This window comes from Haliotis asinina, chromosome 8 (assembly GCF_037392515.1).
Source record: "Haliotis asinina isolate JCU_RB_2024 chromosome 8, JCU_Hal_asi_v2, whole genome shotgun sequence".
NCBI lineage: Eukaryota > Metazoa > Mollusca > Gastropoda > Lepetellida > Haliotidae > Haliotis > Haliotis asinina.
The window spans coordinates 20,540,743-20,554,167 of NC_090287.1; positions in this window are offsets into that span (position 1 = coordinate 20,540,743).

Genomic DNA, 13,425 nt, shown 5'->3' on the forward strand with positions numbered 1-13,425 from the left:
TAGAGCCCCAGGTTCAAGTATATACCCTAGGATGGTATTCGTAGGTTTCTGACTTATTTGCTTTAAGAATAGCAACTGAAGTCTCAGACTTAGGCTAAATGAAAATGTGAAATGTTCCTCGGGCATCGCGTCACTTTTATTTGTGTGCGTAACATCTCTTATTGCCATTTGAAATAAAAATATTTGACTTGTCCATGTCCCGATCATATGTGTGTCAAATATAAGAATGAATGTCTTTAAGAACGAGTGTGACTGGATCTACAACTCATTAACACGTGCTAAACTTCCCAAGCTGTATTTCTGAGGAAAAAAATGTATTCCTCACCAGTCACTTTTATTCTATCAAAAGTTAAAGTAAAGTCCTACCGCCCTCCTCATTTTGGAAAAAAATGTGCCCGAGAAACATGTTTTTATGCAGCCTTGGCTAAGTCAGTTTTCAAAAACTAAAGTTTCTTTATGAATACCTCCCCCGTCCTTTCACTGTCACTGCAGAAACTCCAGCAATAAGGCCTACTTGCATTGTCTGATACCGTACGCGGATATCAGTACCAGTAGCCGGTTTGCGGTACAGGGCATTCCTAGCTTTGATTAATAACTACCAAACAGAGACCAAAATTATATTTGCTCAAATTTCGTGAAGGATTTCCATTAGTAATATGAAAGAGACCGAATCTCCGCGCTCTCATAACTAAGTCAGTGTGTCGAATGAACATTTGGCAAAAGAGCCTTGTGGTTGATGAATTGTACACTGGGCAAAACAAGCACATCTGCATGCAAGCATAAACGTTTCCTAATCAAACAAAATCCTGGCAAGGAGACTCCCATGATTAGCTAATCACTATTTATCATTGTTATTTACGAGCAGTTACGGGACTTTTTCCGCCCCCTATCTTGACCTGCGGGAACGAGGCTTACCATGTGACGTGTGCACGTGCAGCCGGCAACCAATCAGTGTTCAGAGTTGGCAGATGGCCGTGATCACTTCCTGTAAACGGGGCGATTTTTGATGTCTTTAAACTTGTGCACGACAAAGCCACGATTGCTAATGAACCGAATTACCATTGATCTATCAGTGCAAAACTAACATAGTTTCCGTGTAGAAACCAGTGTCTTTGTTTGACGGACACCACTACACACATAATTCAAGTGACAACTGTCAGTGGCTACCGGCAGCCCTACGAACACTGTCCAACGGCTCATCACTACCAACATTTCTGAGGAGGTTAATTAATTAGTTCTTTTCTAAGTCTAATAACTGGGCTTCTAGTCACTTTTGCTTTCTTGCATCATACCTGACTATTAGACAATTGGAATTACTGATCTAAATCAGTGGTCGTGCTAGGGGATCTACACCATTCTAATGAAATTCCGTCAGGTGATGATTGAAGACTACATCGAGAGCCTTTGTTGTTTATTGGCAATGTACCTGAAATTTGATCATGTGTTACATCGATATTGACAAGTAGATGAATTAATACAAACTGTGCAAATAGCTTTAATCTACCCCACGTGTTACCATCGATTTAGATGTCAAGATCGTGTGACTGATAGCTATAGATCTCGATATTTGATATCGACACCTTTTAACAATGCCTAAAAAGCGTTGTCGGTCTTGTAAACATTTTCAAAGAGCAATAACAGCAAAAGCAAAAACATTCGTCTTTTGGATGAAGGGGGCCATGGGGCATTGGGCATGGCGCACTAAACTCTTGCATTTAAACCTCATGATTGCTTTTGACTGTTTGACAGAAATTCCTAAATTTATATATAATAAGAATGTATAATGTAATTTAATGTATATGCTACTCATTGTACTCTCCTTTGGAGGAATAAATGTTTGACTGTTTGACTGAAATTCCTAAATCTCTATATATTATGTATGTATAATGTAATTTAATGTATATGCTTCCTTGGAGGAATATATAACTATCTAGTCACGCAACTGTTTCAAAATAGATTTGCAGTGTGAACTGTGCCCAGCTACCTACTCACGAAGATATAACTAACGGATTAGGTAGCCAGGTTCGTTTGTTGTATACTCGTATCCAGATGGCGTATCATAATATCGGCCACTGGTTTGTCCAGACACGATCATATACAGTGAGGATTTATCATTAAACAATCCGGCGGTTTATATACAGAGAGAAGCAATGGAACAGATGAAACTTCAAGCATCCCTTTATTATTTTCTACTTTTCACCACCAGCTTTGAATAACGCTGTGGGAGGAATTTTTAACACTGCCTATCACGTGGTGTCCCCTATTTGTTTCCCTCACTATGTAATATTTGATTCTAGTGAGACTGGCGTTTGGTGCCGTACCCCTAAACACTGCAGCTGTTTGGCGGCACCTAGGGGAAATTGAGTGTGAAGATCCTGTGACCCCGTGATCGATATCGTGAGCAACGATGTACCCGTCGGGCTGGGATTCGACGTAATCAACCAATTCATCAAGCCCGCCTAGTAATTATTCAGTGGGGACCTAAGGAAAGGGCTTCACACATTGTATACTTGTGGAATCGAACCCGGGTCTTCATCATGATGTCGTAGCTTCGAAATGGAATGAAATACTAACCCGGCACTGAGAATGTGCATATTCTAATAATCACACCGGTAAATCTCCTTGTTAACATCGGATTCTTCTTGTTACAACTGTTAAGATGGAGATGACTCTAGTGACATTGTCTGAAACATTGCAGGGATTCCTAGTGTGTTACAAATGAACCAAAAATAGAAGGAAAAAAAACCAAACTTAATAACTTACTTAAAAAAAACTCTTGCATACAAAGACTCAAGAGAATTGCAGCTGCGACGATTAAGAACTCATGAATGAGTTGAGAGATCTGCTTGTCCTCTTTTCACAGGGATATTCGTTATTAAATGGGGAAAGAAAACAAAACATAGAATATATCCATGATCACTGAATACGTGGGCAGCAAAAATCAATATGATATCACAAAGAGAATTAAAATATATTCTTCAAGATGTTTAAGACGAATCAACGCCCGTGGGTTAAGGTTGCTTGTTTTGTCATGCATTCATCATTGTCAAGTGTATTAAGCATGCTTGTTATCATATGTTCGGGGTTTTATACACGAACGCCCTCAATTGAAATCTTGGCCATGGCAGCAAAAAATGTCCTATAGACATGCTATTTTCGGCATAACGTGATTCTTTCAACACTGTGAAGAAATTCCGCTACAGGCGTTTAAATGTTGTTTACGTGATGTCTTCACGTCTCTTGGATGATGGAATTTGGTAGTTTGACTGGCCATGGGCTGAATTCGGTAACGTCTCTGGGGTCTTAAGCACCTTGTAGCACACTGAGGTTTGACCTCCGTCCTTGAAGTTAAGCTTTCATAATCCCGAGGCCTTAGGACGTCACAAGGGGGATAATCGGGCGTTCGCACACCGCTAAAAACGGATGGAGGAAGTCCCCGCATTAATTACACGGCCTTCCTTATGGCGTTCAGAGAGAAAGTGAGATTAAAGAAACAATTCTAAAAGGATAGAGAAAGAATTTGTCTTGCTTCGTGTTAATGACAATTTATGGGTTTGGGTGAAATTTTGGTTCTGCTTTCGGCCATAACACTGGTTCCAACGTCTTGCTCACCATTTGACATGACAGGCATCTGTCAAGAGGCCATCGACCGGTCTTTTACATCATGCATGACATCTTTATGATTTTCAGAGAAACCATTGAAAGTGGATTAGAGGTGAATCTTCAGGTCACTGGAGGTCAACGACGAGGTCTTGTCACGATCTCTCTGTTCGTACTTCAGATAAACGAAACATTTGAAACCATTTGTATATAGTCAGTCCATATGAAGCAAACTTTTGATGTTATACACGGAATATTCACCAATTCACACCCTGTTTCAGACTGAACTCAGGTATGGATACAGCTTTTTGAAAAAAAGGGGTGAGGTGGTGTACACTCTTGAGAAAGAGGGGAACACATTTCATTTTCACGAGAGTTTCAGTGACTATCAGGACAAAAGATCAGAGGTGCATAGCACTTCACCCCCTCTGGTTCCACCTACGTAACTCCACTCTATGACATTTTCTTTTAAATGTACAAATATTCTAATCTATTAACAAATCCATTGCACGTAATTAAAACATTCAATTTGTCCTTGTCTGACTTAATTACCTTTCTGAAAATTACCATTTTCCATGAACTCCAAAAACTGAAAAATCTCAACCGTGAACAATAGAATCAGTGTCAGACAAATACAAATAAACCCACAACCACATAGCGTCTAATCTAAGAGCCAATTAGTGCGCACATTAACTCAATCCAACCCATCTATAACACCAATAAAAGAACAAATGACATTCCTGTCAAACAACATCTGTTCTCGGTAATGTTCTATTAACTGGCAGCCAAGTACTTTAACATTCGGAGATCCAGTTCAATACGAGTAATGATATACATATGTACACTAGCGCTAGTAACAAAACCGAATCCATACTGACAGCACGTCATCAATGCTGTGACACATCAGTACTATCCATAAACATTGAGCAGACTCCACAAACAGCGTCCATCTGCAAGCTGTTGTTCCTTACAGTTCCATCAATATTACAAGGTGCTGCTGCCCTAGCTGGACAAAGCTACCATATGTGTAGAGCGACAGGAAAAGAATATCGAATGCTGGGCTGATGACGCTAATTAGTATTCGAGGAGCCATCACTCTTAGCTGCTCATTGTGACTATGACAAGACCTGAGCCTTGCGGAACCAACGGTCAAGAAAAACATGGATACGGTGCCCGTCTTTGTCCAGATGCATGGTCACTAGTAAGCCGACTGGAAGTTTGCGATAATAACCCCTATTTCTGAAAACCGTCCTCTAAGCTGTTTGGGCCTTTAATGTGATTAATGTTTTATAATCCTTCTTTTTATTGCTTTCGATCCAATATAAATCAGTGATTGGACTGATTTGTGAGACCGTTGCAAAATGTGCCTAATTTGTTTCGGCGATGGTTTTGGTTCCTGCTTAGAAATAGCCAAAAGATACGGAAAATGAGTCAGCAAAAAGTCATAAAAGTAGCCACGGAATATGTCTCCGATGTGTCGTTCAAAACTAAAGCCGGTTCATCAAAAGGATTTCATTTAAAAGGGTTGCCCTTTATGGTCCTCCATACACATTTTACACTTCTTCAAAACTGTATTATATTCCCCTATAACTTCCTTAAAGCTAACTTAGTAAATTGACTAAACCGTGATTCACCACTACCAACTCCCATGGGACCCGTGGAAAAGGAAATAAAATGCACTTCCTTGTATTTTCAGATACTTGTGCACGCATTGCCACAATATTCGGCAAATCGATGTTTTGGATATCACATTAACAATTAATGATAGATAATGCAAGGTTAGATCTCCATAAAACGATGGGGTTGGTTTCAAAATGGTGCACCAGCCCATATCGACATGTACGAACCTTGGCTTTTAAACAAGGTTTGGGATAAAATCAGTAATACTCATATTCGGTTTTTACCGACCTAATCATTGTAAAATACTGGGTGGGAAATGAGGTTCTGTCACAAATGAAGTGTTTGATGGTTGGTACTTCACAAGTTTATCTCGGCGTAAGTGAAATTGGATTTCTTCATAAAAATATAGTGTTTGCTGTTCTATGTGTTGTTTGTCTACATTTCTCAGGACTGTCCAATTGAACAGGAAATATTTGTTCTTGAGGTATCAAAGGTATCCTTCAGTCTTAGGCATTGTAATTCAGTTCCATATTAAATCAAATTCCAGCTATACACACTGGGTGTAAGTAATCGGGTTTAGGCCAGACGAACAAGTGATTGAAGGCATGCGTCACGATCTGCGTCATTGGGCCGCGATGACACGTTATTGGCCGATTCTACTTAACAACATATATACCATAGAAGCATTCTAACATTCCCGGAGTGTAACAAGTCAATCTGAAACGTCTGAATACGTCACATCTCAAAACCTGTCACATATATCCTAATGTGCTTCAAATGGGTACCAGTCATGTATCTTAATCTACCGCAAATCGGAATCAGTCAGACATCGTATTCTGCTGCACCGAAACTAGTCTCACATCTTAATCTGACGCACATCTAAACCAGTCAGTCTCATATCTGGATGAGGACAAACAAATGAATTAGTCACAGGTAGGAATTGGTCACACACTTGAGCCATATGCATCCTATACATCTTCACATCCGAATCTGATCCTATATACGATTCCCGTAATGCTTGGTCCTATAGAACACCATGAACAACCGCATTTCCTGTATATACAGTTAGTTACCCATCGTTTTAACAGACTCATCGACCACAACCGCCCGCTATCTCCGTCATCTCAACGTACATCTGACGCTATCAGCGTGTTTGAAAGGCTTTATCTTTAATCAAACTGCACAACTGAATCACAACGTGAATGAAATAAAGGTATCTGATGTTTTATGACACACCTGACCCAAGTCAAACACTCACCTTTGTTAAATTACAGATCTGAACCATGTCAACCACTCTCCTTTGTTAAACTACAAACCTGAACCAAGGCAACCGCTCCCCTTTGTTTAACTACAGATCTGAAACAAGGCAACCACCCTACATTGTTAAATGTTAAACTACAAATCTGAGCCAAGGCAAAAACAATCTCCTTTGAACTACAGCTCCCCAAGTCAACCACTCTCCTTTGTTAAACTATAGATCTGAACCCAGTCAACCACTCTCCTTTGTTAAACTACAGATCTGAACCCAGTCAACCACTCTCCATTGTTAAATTATAGATCTGAACCATGTCAACCACTCTCCTTTGTTAAACTACAGATCTGAACCCAGTCAACCACTCTCCATTGTTAAATTATAGATCTGAACCATGTCAACCACTCTCCTTTGTTAAACTACAGATCTGAACCAAGTCAACCACTCTCCATTGTTAAATTATAGATCTGAACCATGTCAACCACTCTCCTTTGTTAAACTACAGATCTGAACCAAGTCAACCACTCTCCATTGTTAAATTATAGATCTGAACCATGTCAACCACTCCCCTTTGTTAAACTACAGATCTGAACCAAGTCAACCACTCTCCATTGTTAAATTATAGATCTGAACCATGTCAACCACTCTCCTTTGTTAAACTATAGATCTGAACCAAGTGAACCACTCTCCTTCGTTAAACTACAGATCTGAACCAAGCCAACCACTCCCCCCCTTGTTAAACTACAGATCTGAACCAAGTCAACCACTGTCCTTTGTTAAACTATAGATCCCCAAGTTAACCACTCTCCTTTGTTAAACTACAGATCTGAACCAAGTCAACCACTCCCCTTTCTTAAACTACAGATCACCAAGTTATTCAGTCCCCTTTGTTAAACTACAGATCTGAACCAAGTCAACCACTCCTCTTTCTCAAACTACAGATCTGAACCAAGTCAACCGCTCCCCTTTGCTAAACTACAGATATGAACCGTGTCAACCACTCCCCTTTGTTAACCTATAGATCTGAACCAAGGCAACACTATCCTTTGATAAACTACTGATCTGAACCATGTCAACCACTCTGTTACAATACAGATCTGAACCAGACCACGGTTTGAATGGACACTTTCTAAATTTAAATCTCACATCTGAACCAGGGCACTACGTGAGTCACCCACTCTACTAGGTTAAATTACATATCTCAACGAGAGCACAGTTTGAATCAACGAATATCTGAACCACACATATAAACCTGTCTGTGGAGAAGCAGGTGCTTGGCCTCTACACAGAGAAGGCAATATATCCAGCAGGTAAATTTATATTCCGTAAGTGGGACAAACGAGATTAGTGCCTTGGATTAGCCAGCAAACAAGGGACCTATCCACTCCAAGCCCTGTCAAATTGCCCAGTATTTGAACGTTTCGGCTAAGAGCGCTAGAGTTCCGTCTTGTGAGCGTAAATATTTGTCTGGCTAACAGCGTGAAATATGTCACAGTGTTATGGGATTATACTGCTTGTTATAAATATTGACCACGGAACGAAGCTATGCTATTGAGATGACCAGGCTGACAGGTATGTTTTATCCAAATATAGATGGAAATGTTGACAATAATACGTATATGTTTGCTCAAAGGATCGGGTCTGATTAAGTCATTATATAGATCTAGAATTGTTGAATCGACGATGCCCTGAATGAGTAATCACATAAAAGGGACGTACATTGATACCAGCAGCATCGACATTAGCGAAGCGAAGCAAATTGTCGAATGTAAGATTTCAACCAGTGGTCGATGATGAGAGCACTGATTCATGGCATTGTCCATCAATTGCTGGAACGCGTGAAAACTGAATTACGCCAAGCAAACTTACTATACCAGCCAAGGCACGACCGATGATTGGCCAGTTACTGTTACCACGATTTACACAGCTGGGGTATGCCAGACCAGTCAGAAAAGGACCACCACCATTCTACAAGTTGTCATCACACATGAAACGTCACCCGGTGGTCGATGATATGAACACTGAATAACGTTGGTGGAGTACAAGCACATACTGTTCCAGAAGATCACGATCGCCGGATCTACTTGGTACCATTGTACGTGAAACGTGTCAACTCGTTCTCGATGATGCAAACACAGGTACACTCCTTCGAGAACGGGTAGAGACTGAGCCACATGCGGGTATACACTCTACGACTCATATTACCACTGTAAGTTTAACTAATTAGGTATAGTTCTCCTTCACCGAACAGATTCTGTGGCCATTGTTTTTTCATACGGGATCTTTTTAGTCGGGAGCGGTGTTTCTAAAGTGAATGAGTTTTGTTTTTCGTTACTTTTAGCAATATTACAGCAATATCACATCGAGGGACACCAGCTATGGTCTTCACACATTGTACCCATGTGGGGAATGGAACCTGGGCCTTCATCGTGACGAGCGAACGCCTAACCACTAAGCTACCCCCACCGCTCCCCAATTTCACAGACAATAAACCCTTTTCTTATAGGCAGAAGTAACCAACGTTCCGTTGAGCTAACATTTTCGAATCTTGACTCATGTACCGGTGTTAAAATTACAAAGCTATCGATCCTCATAGTTAACGAAAACATGCAAAGAAATTCAATTTTGCAAATTTCCCCCAAAACAACAATCAACTTACGTTAAGCATAAAGGAGATGTAGCTATGTACACTTTAACATGTAGTTTTACCGTGTTTTCATGTGTGCACAGCTTCGGGGTAGCGGTGGAAGATCATACTCAATCTGCATACTTATTCACGGACTTAGAATCGCTTCCTGTAAGACCACAATCGGAACAAACGAGATCTTTTTCCTAGTTCACTCTGCCGCTTCACTCCTTAATGAAGTCCTTCTATCACCGAGGCAGTTATTTACATCCCCGATGCAGTTCGGAGCCAACGGAAGCGATCTCATTAGCACTATCAGTTCGGAACAGAGCGCGATCGCACTGTCTTACCAGCATTCTTCAGGGATCTAACGATATCAGCCATTAGTGCTCATCTTAGTGATTTACCACTGGTAAATAAAGAAGTAAAGCAGGTCAAACACGCGCTAAACCCAGATCTGTTGTTTCGTATGAAAAAAAGTGAAATACGAAACTATTGGTGTTATCGGTGAAGATTAGACAATATCTTGGGGATGTAAGCATTCACTAAGAAAAGTGACAGGGGCTGATTTGAACAAGGAATTGAATGGCATTCTGCAACGTTTCAACCGTCATGTCTCTTCTCGGGGAAACGTAACCACATAACGTTGACAGGTCGTCACTGAGGAGTGAGCAAATAGGTTCTTTGCGAAGGAAAACACTACTTTCGTTCGAGATAAATTATTTTATCGTTATTTTTTCAGCTCTTGTCGACATATCCGTGCCATCTGTCATTCATTAAGAATGGCTGGTTATAGAGAGACTTATTTATTTCATTTCAAAGAGAAGAAAGGGTATATATATTTAATGGTATTTCTCCCCTGCCGCCCCTCGAAGACTAGATTCTTTTTTCTCATTTTGTTCGCTGTACACAAAGCATGACAAATGTTATCCAGACGTGACCTCACAGATCTGATACCAAATCTTAGATCGCCATATACCGGTAGGTGGAATACTCTTGCATGCGGCAGTAAACAACGCCCAAAGTCCTAGGTCGGAGTAGCCTAATTTCTGCACTAGCCCTTATCGACCGCAATTAAAGCTAATCTTTAAACATATGTAACGAGTAAGACCTATCACTGCCCTAAGCACTCGCGATTTCCGTTTCGTTTTTATCAGAAACAAGTAGACTCCGCGCTGAAATTGAATTAATAGAATTCCTGGATCGAAATTCGGGCCTCTCTAATCTCTTGGCACTTTAATAACCCGATTGCGGACGACATACACCGTGATGGTATGTTGGGTAAGCTGTAGTGTTGCCGCATGTTTATGCAGAACATCATTTCTGGGTTGTATCGCCATGAGTTGTTGAAAAATGTCAAAGTCCCAGTCATTGTCCCCCACCGCTACAGTAAGTGGCACAGCACCTCAACAGCTAAGGCTTGTGTTGGTATCGATGTAACTCTCTCTCCCCAGCTTGGGTGGTAGGAGATACAATATGGCTTTGAAGGACTGATTGTAACTCAGTACGTGCTTCTTGGCTTGATGGTCTCTCTACACAGACTAACAGCTTGAAGTCAGCCGGCTGCTGTTGGTGTTCGGTTTTGCCTGAGACATCAGCGCTATGTGGAGTTAGCCTTGCTCCACAGCCGTACTGACAGTGAGGTCCGTAGGCGTGAAGAAGGTTTGTTCAGTATATCGCAAAGTGTGGATGGGAAGACAGTACACGACATTCTTTAACAGCGACAAGTATTTTTTATATAAACTGGACAGTTTGATATGAACTGATAAATATTTGCTTAGAGACTATTGCAAGTCTATTTTGTAGTGTGAGTCCGGCATTTCTTTTGCAGTTTATATAATCAGCTTAACCCAGCACTGGAGGAAAGCTGGTAAAAAGTGGTATTTGTCAAATAAGTGGAGTGACAAAGACTATTAATCAATTCATGGCGTCGTTTTTACAATAATTTCTTTTGACAGTCGGTGATTATTTCATGTAAATCGCCTAGAGGACCGAAAAGAACTAAATAATTAAACATCGCGGTTTACTAAATGGAGACATGGGCAGCTTAGATCAGTTGCCGACTATCTAAACTTTTTCCATGTTCAAACTGGTAATATGAGATACTCATGGAATAATTACTTTCCTCGCCAATCGAAACAATCTGCATTTCACATATTTGATAAATGGCGCTATTCATACGTTTCCATTTAAAACAAGTCTGGATAGATCACTCACTAGTCTCATACATCACGTGACACATGTAATTTAGAAATTAAAAGGGAAAACTAAATCCATAGAACAATACATATTGTATCAATAAATTGTATCAAATACGCAATGACAGGTTGAATTCACAGAGTTAAGACGCTAGCAAAAGCACGATGAACTAAAGATAACACAGTCTGGGTGAAAAAGCCATAGGCCGATAGAATGAGCAAATCCTTCAACGTAAGGGACAGTTCCTCTGCGAGATCCCAGATTAATTAGTCCACGTGGTCTCTAGTAACAAACGATTGTTATAATGGGAGAACTGTCACTAGTGTGTCTCTCTCAAGCTGCAGTGAGATAGATGGACTATTGTTGTCTACTATGGCGTCAAATGTAGACTCATTGTTACGGTAAGTTGGTGGGGTGGGTTGACTTTCGCCGCACTCAGCAATATTCCAGCTATATGACGGTGATCTGTAAACAGTCGAGTCTGGACCAGACAGTCGAGTGATCAACATCATGAGCATCGACCTTAAGATAAGATAAGATGGAATGTGTCAATCAAGTCAGCAAGTCTGACCACCCATCCCGTCGCCTCTTACGACAAGCATGGGTTACTGAAGACCGATTGGATCTTCACGTGTGTTAAGGTAAGTAATGATTCAAGGGCATACTTGAAGATCAATTCAGCTAAATACTGGCTAATCTAATCCCATGACAAATTATTTTTTTCAGGCTTACTAATCTTTGTGTTATCTGGTCGAGCGGAGAATCACATATTTTTTAGAAATAATAGTCACAATCGTTATGTATGCCAGATCATAATAACAACATCAGCACTCGTGTCTAAACGGCCAATAAATATGCCGATCAACAGTGTGAGTGAAGTTCCATGGCTAAACGCGTGTATACAGCAGGCGAGATTTGTCACTTTTCTGACTGTTTGCTGAGACTCTCCGGGGTCGCTGTCTCCCGTTGTTTTTCAACAGCGATTGACTATTTTGAAAACAAGCATAAATACAGACGTGTCATCAACAGGAATGGCTGCCTAGAATGCTGAGTATTTAAGCAGAACTACTCACGTCCAGCATCAACAAAGAAGCGGCTGTGAAATGTTACAACGCATTGCTCGAGTTGGGATCATTGTGCGATCAATGACGACCACCCCTAAACATCAACAACAACGAGGTGAGCTCTCCCTGTGCTCATCAAGGTCAAAATACAGACGACCCGTCAATATTGACAAATCAACAGATAATGGCGGAAGATAAACGAATGTCAGATTAAATTGAACAAATTTGCCAGTATTTTACACGGCGCGGCTGTTGTTTTCTCTCTGCCTGTATGTCCGGCTTGTTACGTCAATGTTACGGGCGACCTGAGTTGTAAGGTGTAACGTACAGCAAACTCACTGGGGAGAATTTGGCGGCCATTTGTTCAGTGTCGTCTGCGCAACATGCTCTCACGTGCCACGTTCTTGCACGTCTTTGTCCATTTCGACGGCGTCAACACCGGTCACGTGCCCGTCCACGGCAATGCCACTAGGTCAATCTGGAGATTGTCCTAAAGGTCATTGCAGACGAGAACTCATGATTATAGACGTTTCCGGTTAGTTTCACCCGATCAGATTATATCATTACACATTACATTGAGCTGACCTGCCAGTTTTCTACACAAGACAATGAAGCACAAAGAGAAATTGACTATTAGTTTTGTGTTGTTATTGTGCTCCTGCTGCTTCTGCTGGGCTGCTGTTAAACGTCACACTCATTAATATACCAGCTAAGTGTCTGGGACTTGTACCTAATCAGCGCGTTAAGACAAAGTAGACACCATGGACATCGATCCATGCCTCAAGCATACGGCGACATACAATGAACTAGGTCACAAAGCCTGGCCACCTAATCCACCTTGTAGGCACTATTGCCGGTGACCCATGGTTAAACTCAAAAAATGGGAAACTAGGTCAACTGAATTACAACGTAAAATATTGTGATCATACAGTACAGTATGATTCCAACAATATCCTAAGAATCTCTATGTCTAATGTCAACTATCAAACAGTAATGCTACCAGATGTTCGTAGAAAGGTTAGCGGATCCTGTCTTTACTTTGCGCGTCACAAACACGCGCAAAG